Consider the following 15,043-nt stretch of genomic DNA (forward strand, 5'->3'; position numbering starts at 1 on the left):
ACTTGCAACTTTGAATGAGAATGTTCTTGCTTACAGCAACGTGCTATATGTTCTGAATGCCCGAATTGGGAATCTGTGTCAAAATTTTGTTAGGAATTATGTGATCCTTACTAACTGGAAGTAAGGGAGATGGGGCATGAAGTTATTTCTAGGAGTTGGAGACATACAACGTTTAGCTCAGTTCTGGGCATCTTTGAAATACCTATACAAACTTGTTCCTACATAGTAACTTACAACTTTGAATCAGAATGTGCTTGCTTACTGCAACGTGCTATATGTTCTGAATGCCCGAATTGGGAATCTGTGTCAAAACTTTGTTAGGAATTATGTGATCCTTACTAGCTGGAAGTTAGGAAGATGGGGCATGAAGTTATTTCTAGGAGTTGGAGACATACCAAGTTTAGCTCAGTTCTGGGCATCTTTGAAATACCTATACAAACTTGTTCCTACATAGTAACTAGCAACTTTGAATGAGAATGTGCTTGCTTACAGCAACGTGCTATATGTTCTGAATGCCCGCATTGGGAATCTGTGTCAAAACTTTGTTAGGAATTATCTGATCCTTACTAGCTGGAAGTTAGGGAGATGGAGCATGAAGTTATTTCTAGGAGTTGGAGACATACAACGTTTAGCTCAGTTCTGGGCATCTTTGAAATACCTATACAAACTTGTTCCTACATAGTAACTTCCAACTTTGAATGAGAATGTGCTTGCTTACAGCAACGTGCTATATGTTCTGAATGCCCGAATTGGGAATCTGTGTCAAAACTTTGTCAGGAATTATGTGATCCTTACTAGCTGAAAGTAAGGGAGATGGGGCATGAAGTTATTTCTAGGAGATGGACACATACCAAGTTTAGCTCAGTTCTGGGCATCTTTGAAATACCTATACAAACTTGTTCCTACATAGTAACTTGCAACTTTGAATGAGAATGTGCTTGCTTACAGCAACGTGCTATATGTTCTGAATGCCCGAATTGGGAATCTGTGTCAAAACTTTGTTAGGAATTATGTGATCCTTACTAGCTGGAAGTTAGGAAGATGGGGCATGAAGTTATTTCTAGGAGTTGGAGACATACAACGTTTAGCTCAGTTCTGGGCATCTTTGAAATACCTATACAAACTTGTTCCTACATAGTAACTTGCAATTTTGAATGAGAATGTGCTTGCTTACAGCAACGTGCTATATGTTCTGAATGCCCGAATTGGGAATCTGTGTCAAAACTTTGTTAGGAATTATGTGATCCTTACTAGCTGGAAGTAAGGGAGATGGGGCATGAAGTTATTTCTAGGAGTTGGAGTCATACCAAGTTTAGCTCAGTTCTGGGCATCTTTGAAATACCTATACAAACTTGTTCCTACATAGTAACTTGCAACTTTGAATGAGAATGTGCTTGCTTACAGCAACGTGCTATATGTTCTGAATGCCCGAATTGGGAATCTGTGTCAAAACTTTGTTAGGAATTATGTGATCCTTACTAGCTGGAAGTAAGGGAGATGGGGCATGAAGTTATTTCTAGGAGTTGGAGACATACAACGTTTAGCTCAGTTCTGGGCATCTTTGAAATACCTATACAAACTTGTTCCTACATAGTAACTTGCAACTTTGAATGAGAATGTGCTTGCTTACAGCAACGTGCTATATGTTCTGAATTCCCGAATTGGGAATCTGTGTCAAAAGTTTATTAGGAATTATGTGATCCTTACTAGCTGGAAGTAAGGGAGATGGGGCATGAAATTATTTCTAGGAGTTGGAGACATACAACGTTTAGCTCAGTTCTGGGCATCTTTGAAATACCTATACAAACTTGTTCCTACATAGTAACTTGCAACGTTGAATGAGAATGTGCTTGCTTACAGCAACGTGCTATATGTTCTGAATGCCCGAATTGGGAATCTGTGTCAAAAGTTTGTTTGGAATTATGTGATCCTTACTAGCTGGAAGTAAGGGAGATGGAGCATGAAGATATTTCTAGGAGTTGGAGACATACCAAGTTTAGCTCAGTTCTGGACATCTTTGAAATACCTATACAAACTTGTTCCTACATAGTAACTTGCAACTTTGAATGAGAATGTGCTTGCTTACAGCAACGTGCTATATGTTCTGAATGCCCGAATTGGGAATCTGTGTCAAAACTTTGTTAGGAATTATGTGATCCTTACTAGCTGGAAGTAAGGGAGATGGGGCATGAAGTTATTTCTAGGAGTTGGAGACATACAACGTTTAGCTCAGTTCTGGGCATCTTTGAAATACCTATACAAACTTGTTCCTACATAGTAACTTGCAACTTTGAATGAGAATGTGCTTGCTTTCTGCAACGTGCTATATGTTCTGAATGCCCGAATTGGGAATCTGTGTCAAAACTTTGTTAGGAATTATGTGATCCTTACTAACTGGAAGTAAGGGAGATGGGGCATGAAGTTATTTCTAGGAGTTGGAGACATACAACGTTTAGCTCAATTCTGGGCATCTTTGAAATACCTATACAAACTTGTTCCTACATAGTAACTTGCAACTTTGAATGAGAATGTTCTTGCTTTCTGCAACGTGCTATATGTTCTGAATGCCCGAATTGGGAATCTGTGTCAAAACTTTGTTAGGAATTATGTGATCCTTACTAGCTGGAAGTTAGGAAGATGGGGCATGAAGTTATTTCTTGGAGTTGGAGACATACCAAGTTTAGCTCAGTTCTGGGCATCTTTGAAATACCTATACAAACTTGTTCCTACATAGTAACTTGCAATTTTGAATGAGAATGTGCTTGCTTACAGCAACGTGCTATATGTTCTGAATGCCCGAATTGGGAATCTGTGTCAAAACTTTGTTAGGAATTATGTGATCCTTACCAGCTGGAAGTAAGGGAGATGGGGAATGAAGTTATTTCTAGGAGTTGGAGTCATACCAAGTTTAGCTCAGTTCTGGGCATCCTTGAAATACCTATACAAACATGTTCCTACATAGTAACTTGCAACATTGAATGAGAATGTGCTTGCTTACAGCAACGTGCTATATGTTCTGAATGCCCGAATTGGGAATCTGTGTCAAAACTTTGTTAGAAATTATGTGATCCATACTAGCTGGAAGTAAGGGAGATGGGGCATGAAGTTATTTCTAGGAGTTGGAGACATACAACGTTTAGCTCAGTTCTGGGCATCTTTGAAATACCTATACAAACTTGTTCCTACATAGTAACTTGCAACTTTGAATGAGAATGTGCTTGCTTACAGCAACGTGCTATATGTTCTGAATGCCCGAATTCGGAATCTGTGTCAAAAGTTTGTTAGGAATTATGTGATCCTTACTAGCTGGAAGTAAGAGAGATGGGGCATGAAGTTGTTTCTAGGAGTTGGAGACATACAACGTTTAGCTCAGTTTTGGGCATCTTTGAAATACCTATACAAGCTTGTTCCTACATAGTAACTTGCAACGTTGAATGAGAATGTGCTTGCTTACAGCAACGTGCTATATGTTCTGAATGCCCGAATTGGGAATCTGTGTCAAAAGTTTGTTTGGAATTATGTGATCCTTACTAGCTGGAAGTAAGGGAGATGGGGCATGAAGTTATTTCTAGGAGTTGGACACATACCAAGTTTAGTTCAGTTCTGGGCATCTTTGAAATACCTATACAAACTTGTTCCTACATAGTAACTTGAAACTTTGAATGAGAATGTGCTTGCTTACAGCAACGTGCTATATGTTCTGAATGCCCGAATTGGGAATCTGTGTCAAAACTTTGTTAGGAATTATGTGATCCTTACTAGCTGGAAGTAAGGGAGATGGGGCATGAAGTTATTTCTAGGAGTTGGAGACATACAACGTTTAGCTCAGTTCTGGGCATCTTTGAAATACCTATACAAACTTGTTCCTACATAGTAACTTGCAACTTTGAATGAGAATGTGCTTGCTTACAGCAACGTGCTATATGTTCTGAATGCCCGAATTGGGAATCTCTGTCAACACTTTCTTAGAAATTATGTGATCCTTACTAGCTGGAAGTAAGGGAGATGGGGCATGAAGTTATTTCTAGGAGTTGGACACATAGAACGTTTAGCTCAGTTCTGGGCATCTTTGAAATACCTATACAAACTAGTTCCTACAGAGTAACTTGCAACTTTGAATGAGAATGTGCTTGCTTACAGCAACGTGCTATATGTTCTGAATGCCCGAATTGGGAATCTGTGTCAAAACTTTGTTAGGAATTATGTGATCCTTACTAACTGGAAGTAAGGGAGATGGGGCATGAAGTTATTTCTAGGAGTTGGAGACATACAACGTTTAGCTCAGTTCTGGGAATCTTTGAAATACCTATACAAACTTGTTCCTACATAGTAACTTGCAACTTTGAATGAGAATGTGCTTGCTTACAGCAACGTGCTATATGTTCTGAATGCCCGAATTGGGAATCTGTGTCAAAACTTTGTTAGGAATTATGTGATCCTTACTAGCTGGAAGTTAGGAAGATGGGGCATGAAGTTATTTCTAGGAGTTGGAGACATACCAAGTTCAGCTCAGTTCTGGGCATCTTTGAAATACCTATACAAACTTGTTCCTACATAGTAACTTGCAATTTTGAATGAGAATGTGCTTGCTTACAGCAACGTGCTATATGTTCTGAATGCCCGAATTGGGAATCTGTGTCAAAACTTTGTTAGGAATTATGTGATCCTTACTAGCTGGAAGTAAGGGAGATGGGGAATGAAGTTATTTCTAGGAGTTGGAGTCATACCAAGTTTAGCTCAGTTCTGGGCATCTTTGAAATACCTATACAAACTTGTTCCTACATAGTAACTTGCAACTTTGAATGAGAATGTGCTTGCTTACAGCAACGTGCTATATGTTCTGAATGCCCGAATTGGGAATCTGTGTCAAAACTTTGTTAGGAATTATGTGATCCATACTAGCTGGAAGTAAGGGAGATGGGGCATCAAGTTATTTCTAGGAGTTGGAGACATACAACGTTTAGCTTAGTTCTGGGCATCTTTGAAATACCTATACAAACTTGTTCCTACATAGTAACTTGCAATTTTGAATGAGAATGTGCTTGCTTACAGCAACGTGCTATATGTTCTGAATGCCCGAATTGGGAATCTGTGTCAAAACTTTGTTAGGAATTATGTGATCCTTAATAGCTGGAAGTAAGGGAGATGGGGAATGAAGTTATTTCTAGGAGTTGGAGTCATACCAAGTTTAGCTCAGTTCTGGGCATCTTTGAAATACCTATACAAACTTGTTCCTACATAGTAACTTGCAACTTTGAATGAGAATGTGCTTGCTTACAGCAACGTGCTATATGTTCTGAATGCCCGAATTGGGAATCTGTGTCAAAACTTTGTTAGGAATTATGTGATCCATACTAGCTGGAAGTAAGGGAGATGGGGCATGAAGTTATTTCTAGGAGTTGGAGACATACAACGTTTAGCTCAGTTCTGGGCATCTTTGAAATACCTATACAAACTTGTTCCTACATAGTAACTTGCAACTTTGAATGAGAATGTGCTTGCTTACAGCAACGTGCTATATGTTCTGAATGCCCGAATTGGGAATCTGTGTCAAAAGTTTGTTTGGAATTATGTGATCCTTACTAGCTGGAAGTAAGGGAGATTGGGCATGAAGTTATTTCTAGGAGTTGGAGACATACCAAGTTTAGCTCAGTTCTGGGCATCTTTGAAATACCTATACAAACTTGTTCCTACATAGTAACTTGAAACTTTGAATGAGAATGTGCTTGCTTACAGCAACGTGCTATATGTTCTGAAAGCCCGAATTGGGAATCTGTGTCAAAACTTTGTTAGGAATTATGTGATCCTTACTAGCTGGAAGTAAGGGAGATGGGGCATGAAGTTATTTCTAGGAGTTGGAGACATACAACGTTTAGCTCAGTTCTGGGCATCTTTGAAATACCTATACAAACTTGTTCCTACATAGTAACTTGCAACTTTGAATGAGAATGTGCTTGCTTTCTGCAACGTGCTATATGTTCTGAATGCCCGAATTGGGAATCTGTGTCAAAACTTTCTTAGAAATTATGTGATCCTTACTAGCTGGAAGTAAGGGAGATGGGGCATGAAGTTATTTCTAGGAGTTGGACACATAGAACGTTTAGCTCAGTTCTGGGCATCTTTGAAATACCTATACAAACTTGTTCCTGCATAGTAACTTGCAACTTTCAATGAGAATGTGCTTGCTTACAGCAACGTGCTATATGTTCTGAATGCCCGAATTGGGAATCTGTGTCAAAACTTTGTTAGGAATTATGTGATCCTTACTAGCTGGAAGTAAGGGAGATGGGGCATGAAGTTATTTCTAGGAGTTGGAGACATACAACGTTTAGCTCATTTCTGGGCATCTTTGAAATACCTATACAAACTTGTTCCTACATAGTAACTTGCAACTTTGAATGAGAATGTGCTTGCTTACAGCAACGTGCTATATGTTCTGAATGCCCGAATTGGGAATCTGTGTCAAAACTTTGTTAGGAATTATGTGATCCTTACTAGCTGGAAGTTAGGAAGATGGGGCATGAAGTTATTTCTAGGAGTTGGAGACATACAACGTTTAGCTCAGTTCTGGGCATCTTTGAAATACCTATACAAACTTGTTCCTACATAGTAACTTGCAATTTTGAATGAGAATGTGCTTGCTTACAGCAACGTGCTATATGTTCTGAATGCCCGAATTGGGAATCTGTGTCAAAACTTTGTTAGGAATTATGTGATCCTTACTAGCTGGAAGTAAGGGAGATGGGGAATGAAGTTATTTCTAGGAGTTGGAGTCATACCAAGTTTAGCTCAGTTCTGGGCATCTTTGAAATACCTATACAAACTTGTTCCTACATAGTAACTTGCAACTTTGAATGAGAATGTGCTTGCTTACAGCAACGTGCTATATGTTCTGAATGCCCGAATTGGGAATCTGTGTCAAAACTTTGTTAGGAATTATGTGATCCATACTAGCTGGAAGTAAGGGAGATGGGGCATGAAGTTATTTCTAGGAGTTGGAGACATACAACTTTTAGCTCAGTTCTGGGCATCTTTGAAATACCTATACAAACTTGTTCCTACATAGTAACTTGCAATTTTGAATGAGAATGTACTTGCTTACAGCAACGTGCTATATGTTCTGAATGCCCGAATTGGGAATCTGTGTCAAAACTTTGTTAGGAATTATGTGATCCTTACTAGCTGGAAGTAAGGGAGATGGGGAATGAAGTTATTTCTAGGAGTTGGAGTCATACCAAGTTTAGCTCAGTTCTGGGCATCTTTGAAATACCTATACAAACTTGTTCCTACATAGTAACTTGCAACTTTGAATGAGAATGTGCTTGCTTACAGCAACGTGCTATATGTTCTGAATGCCCGAATTGGGAATCTGTGTCAAAACTTTGTTAGGAATTATGTGATCCATAGTAGCTGGAAGTAAGGGAGATGGGGCATGAAGTTATTTCTAGGAGTTGGAGACATACAACGTTTAGCTCAGTTCTGGGCATCTTTGAAATACCTATACAAACTTGTTCCTACATAGTAACTTGCATCTTTGAATGAGAATGTGCTTGCTTACAGCAACGTGCTATATGTTCTGAATGCCCGAATTGGGAATCTGTGTCAAAAGTTTGTTTGGAATTATGTGATCCTCACTAGCTGGAAGTAAGGGAGATGGGGCATGAAGTTATTTCTAGGAGTTGGAGACATACCAAGTTTAGCTCAGTTCTGGGCATCTTTGAAATACCTATACAAACTTGTTCCTACATAGTCACTTGAAACTTTGAATGAGAATGTGCTTGCTTACAGCAACGTGCTATATGTTCTGAATGCCCGAATTGGGAATCTGTGTCAAAACTTTGTTAGGAATTATGTGATCCTTACTAGCTGGAAGTAAGGGAGATGGGGCATGAAGTTATTTCTAGGAGTTGGAGACATACAACGTTTAGCTCAGTTCTGGGCATCTTTGAAATACCTATACAAACTTGTTCCTACATAGTAACTTGCAACTTTGAATGAGAATGTGCTTGCTTACAGCAACGTGCTATATGTTCTGAATGCCCGAATTTGGAATCTGTGTCAAAACTTTGTTAGGAATTATGTGATCCTTACTAGCTGGAAGTAAGGGAGATGGGGCATGAAGTTATTTCTAGGAGTTGGACACATACAACGTTTAGCTCAGTTCTGGGCATCTTTGAAATACCTATACAAACTTGTTCCTACAGAGTAACTTGCAACTTTGAATGAGAATGTGCTTGCTTACAGCAACGTGCTATATGTTCTGAATGCCCGAATTGGGAATCTGTGTCAAAACTTTGTTAGGAATTATGTGATCCTTATTAGCTGGAAGTAAGGGAGATGGGGAATGAAGTTATTTCTAGGAGTTGGAGTCATACCAAGTTTAGCTCAGTTCTGGGCATCTTTGAAATACCTATACAAACTTGTTCCTACATAGTAACTTGCAACTTTGAATGAGAATGTGCTTGCTTACAGCAACGTGCTATATGTTCTGAATGCCCGAATTGGGAATCTGTGTCAAAACTTTGTTAGGAATTATGTGATCCTTACTAGCTGGAAGTAAGGGAGATGGGGCATGAAGTTATTTCTAGGAGTTGGAGACATACCAAGTTTAGCTCAGTTCTGGGCATCTTTGAAATACCTATACAAACTTGTTCCTACATAGTAACTTGCAACTTTGAATGAGAATGTGCTTGCTTACAGCAACGTGCTATATGTTCTGAATGCCCGAATTCGGAATCTGTGTCAAAAATTTGTTAGGAATTATGTGACCCTTACTAGCTGGAAGTAAGGGAGATGGGGCATTAAGTTATTTCTAGGAGTTGGAGACATACAACTTTTAGCTCAGTCTGGGCATCTTTGAAATACCTATACAAACTTGTTCCTACATAGTAACTTGCAACGTTCAATGAGAATGTGCTTGCTTACAGCAACGTGCTACATGTTCTGAATGCCCGAATTGGGAATCTGTGTCAAAACTTTGTTAGGAATTATGTGATCCTTACTAGCTGGAAGTAAGGGAGTTGGGGCATGAAGTTATTTCTAGGAGTTGGAGACATACAACGTTTAGCTCAGTTCTGGGCATCTTTGAAATACCTATACAAACTTGTTCCTACATAGTAACTTGCAACTTTGAATGAGAATGTGCTTGCTTACAGCAACGTGCTATATGTTCTGAATGCCCGAATTTTGAATCTGTGTCAAAAGTTTGTTAGGAATTATGTGATCCTTACTAGCTGGAAGTAAGGGAGATGGGGCATGAAGTTATTTCTAGGAGTTGGAGACATACAACGTTTACCTCAGTCTTGGCATCTTTGAAATACCTATACAAACTTGTTCCTACATAGTAACTTGCAACGTTGAAAGAGAATGTTCTTGCTTACAGCAACGTGCTATATGTTCTGAATGCCCGAATTGGGAATCTGTGTCAAAACTTTGTTAGGAATTATGTGATCCTTACTAGCTGGAAGTAAGGGAGATGGGGCATGAAGTTATTTCTAGGAGTTGGAGACATAGAACGTTTAGCTCAGTTCTGGGCATCTTTGAAATACCTATACAAACTTGTTCCTACATAGTAACTTGCAACTTTGAATGAGAAAGTGCTTGCTTACAGCAACGTGCTATATGTTCTGAATGCCCGAATTGGGAATCTGTGTCAAAACTTTCTTAGAAATTATGTGATCCTTAATAGATGGAAGTAAGGGAGATGGGGCATGAAGTTATTTCTAGGAGTTGGACACATACAACGTTTAGCTCAGTTCTGGGCATCTTTGAAATACCTATACAAACTTGTTCCTACATAGTAACTTGCAACTTTGAATGAGAATGTGCTTGCTTACAGCAACGTGCTATATGTTCTGAATGCCCGAATTGGGAATCTGTGTCAAAACTTTGTTAGGAATTATGTGATCCTTACTAGCTGGAAGTAAGGGAGATGGGGCATGAAGTTATTTCTAGGAGTTGGAGACATACAAAGTTTAGCTCAGTTCTGGGCATCTTTGAAATACCTATACAAACCTGTTCCTACATAGTAACTTGCAACTTTGAATGAGAATGTGCTTGCTTACAGCAACGTGCTATATGTTCTGAATGCCGGAATTGGGAATCTGTGTCAAATCTTTGTTAGGAATTATGTGATCCTTACTAGCTGGAAGTTAGGAAGATGGGGCATGAAGCTATTTCTAGGAGTTGGAGACATACAACGTTTAGCTCAGTTCTGGGCATCTTTGAAATACCTACACAAACTTGTTCCTACATAGTAACTTGCAATTTTGAATGAGAATGTGCTTGCTTACAGCAACGTGCTATATGTTCTGAATGCCCGATTTGGGAATCTGTGTCAAAAGTTTGTTAGGAATTATGTGATCCTTACTAGCTAGAAGTAAGGGAGATGGGGCATGAAGTTATTTCTAGGAGTTGGAGACATACCAAGTTTAGCTCAGTTCTGGGCATCTTTGAAATACCTATACAAACTTGTTCCTACATAGTAACTTGCAACTTTGAATGAGAATGTGCTTGCTTACAGCAACGTGCTATATGTTCTGAATGCCCGAATTCGGAATCTGTGTCAAAAGTTTATTAGGAACTATGTGATCCTTACTAGCTGGAAGTAAGGGAGATGGGGCATGAAGTTATTTCTAGGGGTTGGAGACATACAACGTTTAGCTCAGTTCTGGGCATCTTTGAAATACCTATACAAACTTGTTCCTACATAGTAACTTGCAACGTTGAATGAGAATGTGCTTGCTTACAGCAACGTGCTATATGTTCTGAATGCCCGAATTGGGAATCTGTGTCAAAACTTTGTAAGGAATTATGTGATCCTTACTAGCTGGAAGTAAGGGAGATGGGGCATGAAGTTATTTCTAGGAGTTGGAGACATACCAAGTTTAGCTCAGTTCTGGGCATCTTTGAAATACCTATACAAACTTGTTCCTACATAGTAACTTGCAACTTTGAATGAGAATGTGCTTGCTTACAGCAACGTGCTATATGTTCTGAATGCCCGAATTGGGAATCTGTGTCAAAACTTTGTTAGACATTATGTGATCCTTACTAGCTGGAAGTTAGGAAGATGGGGCATGAAGTTATTTCTAGGAGTTGGAGACATACAACGTTTAGCTCAGTTCTGGGCATCTTTGAAATACCTATACAAACTTGTTCCTACATAGTTACTTGCAATTTTGAATGAGAATGTGCTTGCTTACAGCAACGTGCTATATGTTCTGAATGCCCGAATTGGGAATCTGTGTCAAAACTTTGTTAGGAATTATGTGATCCTTACTAGCTGGAAGTAAGGGAGATGGGGCATGAAGTTATTTCTAGGAGTTGGACACATACAACCTTTAGCTCAGTTCTGGGCATCTTTGAAATACCTATACAAACTTGTTCCTACATAGTAACTTGCAACTTTGAATGAGAATGTGCTTGCTTACAGCAACGTGCTATATGTTCTGAATGCCCGAAATGGGATTCTGTGTCAAAACTTTGTTAGGAATTATGTGATCCTTACTAACTGGAAGTAAGGGAGATGGGGCATGAAGTTGTTTCTAGGAGTTGGAGACATACAACGTTTAGCTCAGTTCTGGGCATCTTTGAAATACCTATACAAACTTGTTCCTACATAGTAACTTGCAACTTTGAATGAGAATGTGCTTGCTTACAGCAACGTGCTATATGTTCTGAATGCCCGAATTGGGAATCTGTGTCAAAAGTTTGTCAGGAATTATGTGATCCTTACTAGCTGGAAGTAAGGGAGATGGGGCATGAAGTTATTTCTAGGAGTTGGAGACATACCAAGTTTAGCTCAGTTCTCGGCATCTTTGAAATACCTATACAAACTTGTTCCTACATAGTAACTTGCAACTTTGAATGAGAATGTGCTTGCTTACAGCAACGTGCTATATGTTCTGAATGCCCGAATTCGGAATCTGTGTCAAAAGTTTGTCAGGAATTATGTGATCCTTACTAGCTGGAAGTAAGGGAGATGGGGCATGAAGTTATTTCTAGGAGTTGGAGACATACAACGTTTAGCTCAGTTCTGGGCATCTTTGAAATACCTATACAAACTTGTTCCTACATAGTAACTTGCAACGTTGAATGAGAATGTGCTTGCTTACAGCAACGTGCTATATGTTCTGAATGCCCGAATTGGGAATCTGTGTCAAAACTTTCTTAGAAATTATGTGATCCTTAATAGATGGAAGTAAGGGAGATGGGGCATGAAGTTATTTCTAGGAGTTGGACACATACAACGTTTAACTCAGTTCCGGGCATCTTTGAAATACCTATACAAACTTGTTCCTACATAGTAACTTGCAACTTTGAATGAGAATGTGCTTGCTTACAGCAACGTGCTATATGTTCTGAATGCCCGAATTGGGAATCTGTGTCAAAACTTTGTTAGGAATTATGTGATCCTTACAAACTGGAAGTAAGGGAGATGGGGCATGAAGTTATTTCTAGGAGTTGGAGACATACAACGTTTAGCTCAGTTCTGGGCTTTTTTGAAATACCTATACAAACTTGTTCCTACATAGTAACTTGCAACTTTGAATGAGAATGTGCTTGATAACAGCAACGAGCAATATGTTCTGAATGCCCGAATTGGGAATCTGTGTCAAAACTTTGTTAGGAATTATGTGATCCTTACTAGCTGGAAGTAAGGGAGATGGGGCATCAAGTTATTTCTAGGAGTTGGAGTCATACCAAGTTTAGCTCAGTTCTGGGCATCTTTGAAATACCTATACAAACTTGTTCCTACATAGTAACTTGCAACTTTGAATGAGAATGTGCTTGCTTACAGCAACGTGCTATATGTTCTGAATGCCCGAATTGGGAATCTGTGTCAAAAGTTTGTTAGGAATTATGTGATCCTTACTAGCTGGAAGTGAGGGAGATGGGGCATGAAGTTATTTCTAGGAGTTGGAGACATACCAAGTTTAGCTCAGTTCTGGGCATCTTTGAAATACCTATACAAACTTGTTCCTACATAGTAACTTGCAACTTTGAATGAGAATGTGCTTGCTTACAGCAACGTGCTATATGTTCTGAATGCCCGAATTCGGAATCTGTGTCAAAACTTTGTTAGGAATTATGTGATCCTTACTAGCTGGAAGTAAGGGAGATGGGGCATGAAGTTATTTCTTGCAGTTGGAGACATACAACGTTTAGCTCAGTTCTGGGCATCTTTGAAATACCTATACAAACTTGTTCCTACATAGTAACTTGCAACGTTGAATGAGAATGTGCTTGCCTACAGCAACGTGCTATATGTTCTGAATGCCCGAATAGGGAATCTGTGTCAAAACTTTGTTAGGAATTACGTGATCCTTACAAGCTGGAAGTAAGGGAGATGGGGCATGAAGTTATTTCTAGGAGTTGGAGACATACCAAGTTTAGCTCAGTTCTGGGCATCTTTGAAATACCTATACAAACTTGTTCCTACATAGTAACTTGCAACTTTGAAGGAAATGTGCTTGCTTACAGCAACGTGCTATATGTTCTGAATGCCCGAATTGGGAATCTGTGTCAAAAGTTTGTTAGAAATTATGTGATCCTTACTAGCTGGAAGTAAGGGAGATGGGGCATGAAGTTATTTCTAGGAGTTGGAGACATACCAAGTTTAGCTCAGTTCTGGGCATCTTTGAAATACCTATACAAACTTGTTCCTACATAGTAACTTGCCACTTTGAATGAGAATGTGCTTGCTTACAGCAACGTGCTATATGTTCTGAATGCCCGAATTGGGAATCTGTGTCAAAACTTTGTTAGGAATTATGTGATCCTTACTAGCTGGAAGATAGGAAGATGGGGCATGAAGTTATTTCTAGGAGTTGGACACATACAACGTTTAGCTCAGTTCTGGGCATCTTTGAAATACCTATACAAACTTGTTCCTACATAGTAACTTGTAACTTTGAATGAGAATGTGCTTGCTTACAGCAACGTGCTATATGTTCTGAATGCCCGAATTGGGAATCTGTGTCAAAACTTTGTTAGGAATTATGTGATCCTTACTAGCTGGAAGTTAGGAAGATGGGGCATGAAGTTATTTCTAGGAGTTGGAGACATACAACGTTTAGCTCAGTTCTGGGTATCTTTGAAATACCTACACAAACTTGTTCCTACATAATAACTTGCAATTTTGAATGAGAATGTGCTTGCTTACAGCAACGTGCTATATGTTCTGAATGCCCGATTTGGGAATCTGTGTCAAAATTTTGTTAGGAATTATGTGATCCTTACTAGCTAGAAGTAAGGGAGATGGGGCATGAAGTTATTTCTAGGAGTTGGAGACATACCAAGTTTAGCTCAGTTCTGGGCATCTTTGAAATACCTATACAAACTTGTTCCTACATAGTAACTTGCAACTTTGAATGAGAATGTGCTTGCTTACAGCAACGTGCTATATGTTCTGAATGCCCGAATTCGGAATCTGTGTCAAAAGTTTGTCAGGAATTATGTGATCCTTACTAGCTGGAAGTAAGGGAGATGGGGCATGATGTTATTTCTAGGAGTTGGAGACATACAACGTTTAGCTCAGTTCTGGGCATCTTTGAAATACCTATACAAACTTGTTCCTACATAGTAACTTGCAACGTTGAATGAGAATGTGCTTGCTTACAGCAACGTGCTATATGTTCTGAATGCCCGAATTGGGAATCTGTGTCAAAACTTTGTTAGGAATTATGTGATCCTTACTAGCTGGAAGTAAGGGAGATGAGGCATGAAGTTATTTCTAGGAGTTGGACACATACCAAGTTTAGCTCAGTTCTGGGCATCTTTGAAATACCTATACAAACTTGTTCCTACATAGTAACTTGCAATTTTGAATGAGAATGTGCTTGCTTACAGCAACGTGCTATATGTTCTGAATGCCCGAATTGGGAATCTGTGTCAAAACTTTGTTAGGAATTATGTGATCCTTACTAGCTGGAAGTAAGGGAGATGGGGCATGAAGTTATTCCTAGGAGTTGGAGTCATACCAAGTTTAGCTCAGTTCTGGGCATCTTTGAAATACCTATACAAACTTGTTCCTACATAG

Source organism: Diceros bicornis, chromosome 12 (assembly GCF_020826845.1).
Source record: "Diceros bicornis minor isolate mBicDic1 chromosome 12, mDicBic1.mat.cur, whole genome shotgun sequence".
Lineage (NCBI taxonomy): Eukaryota > Metazoa > Chordata > Mammalia > Perissodactyla > Rhinocerotidae > Diceros > Diceros bicornis.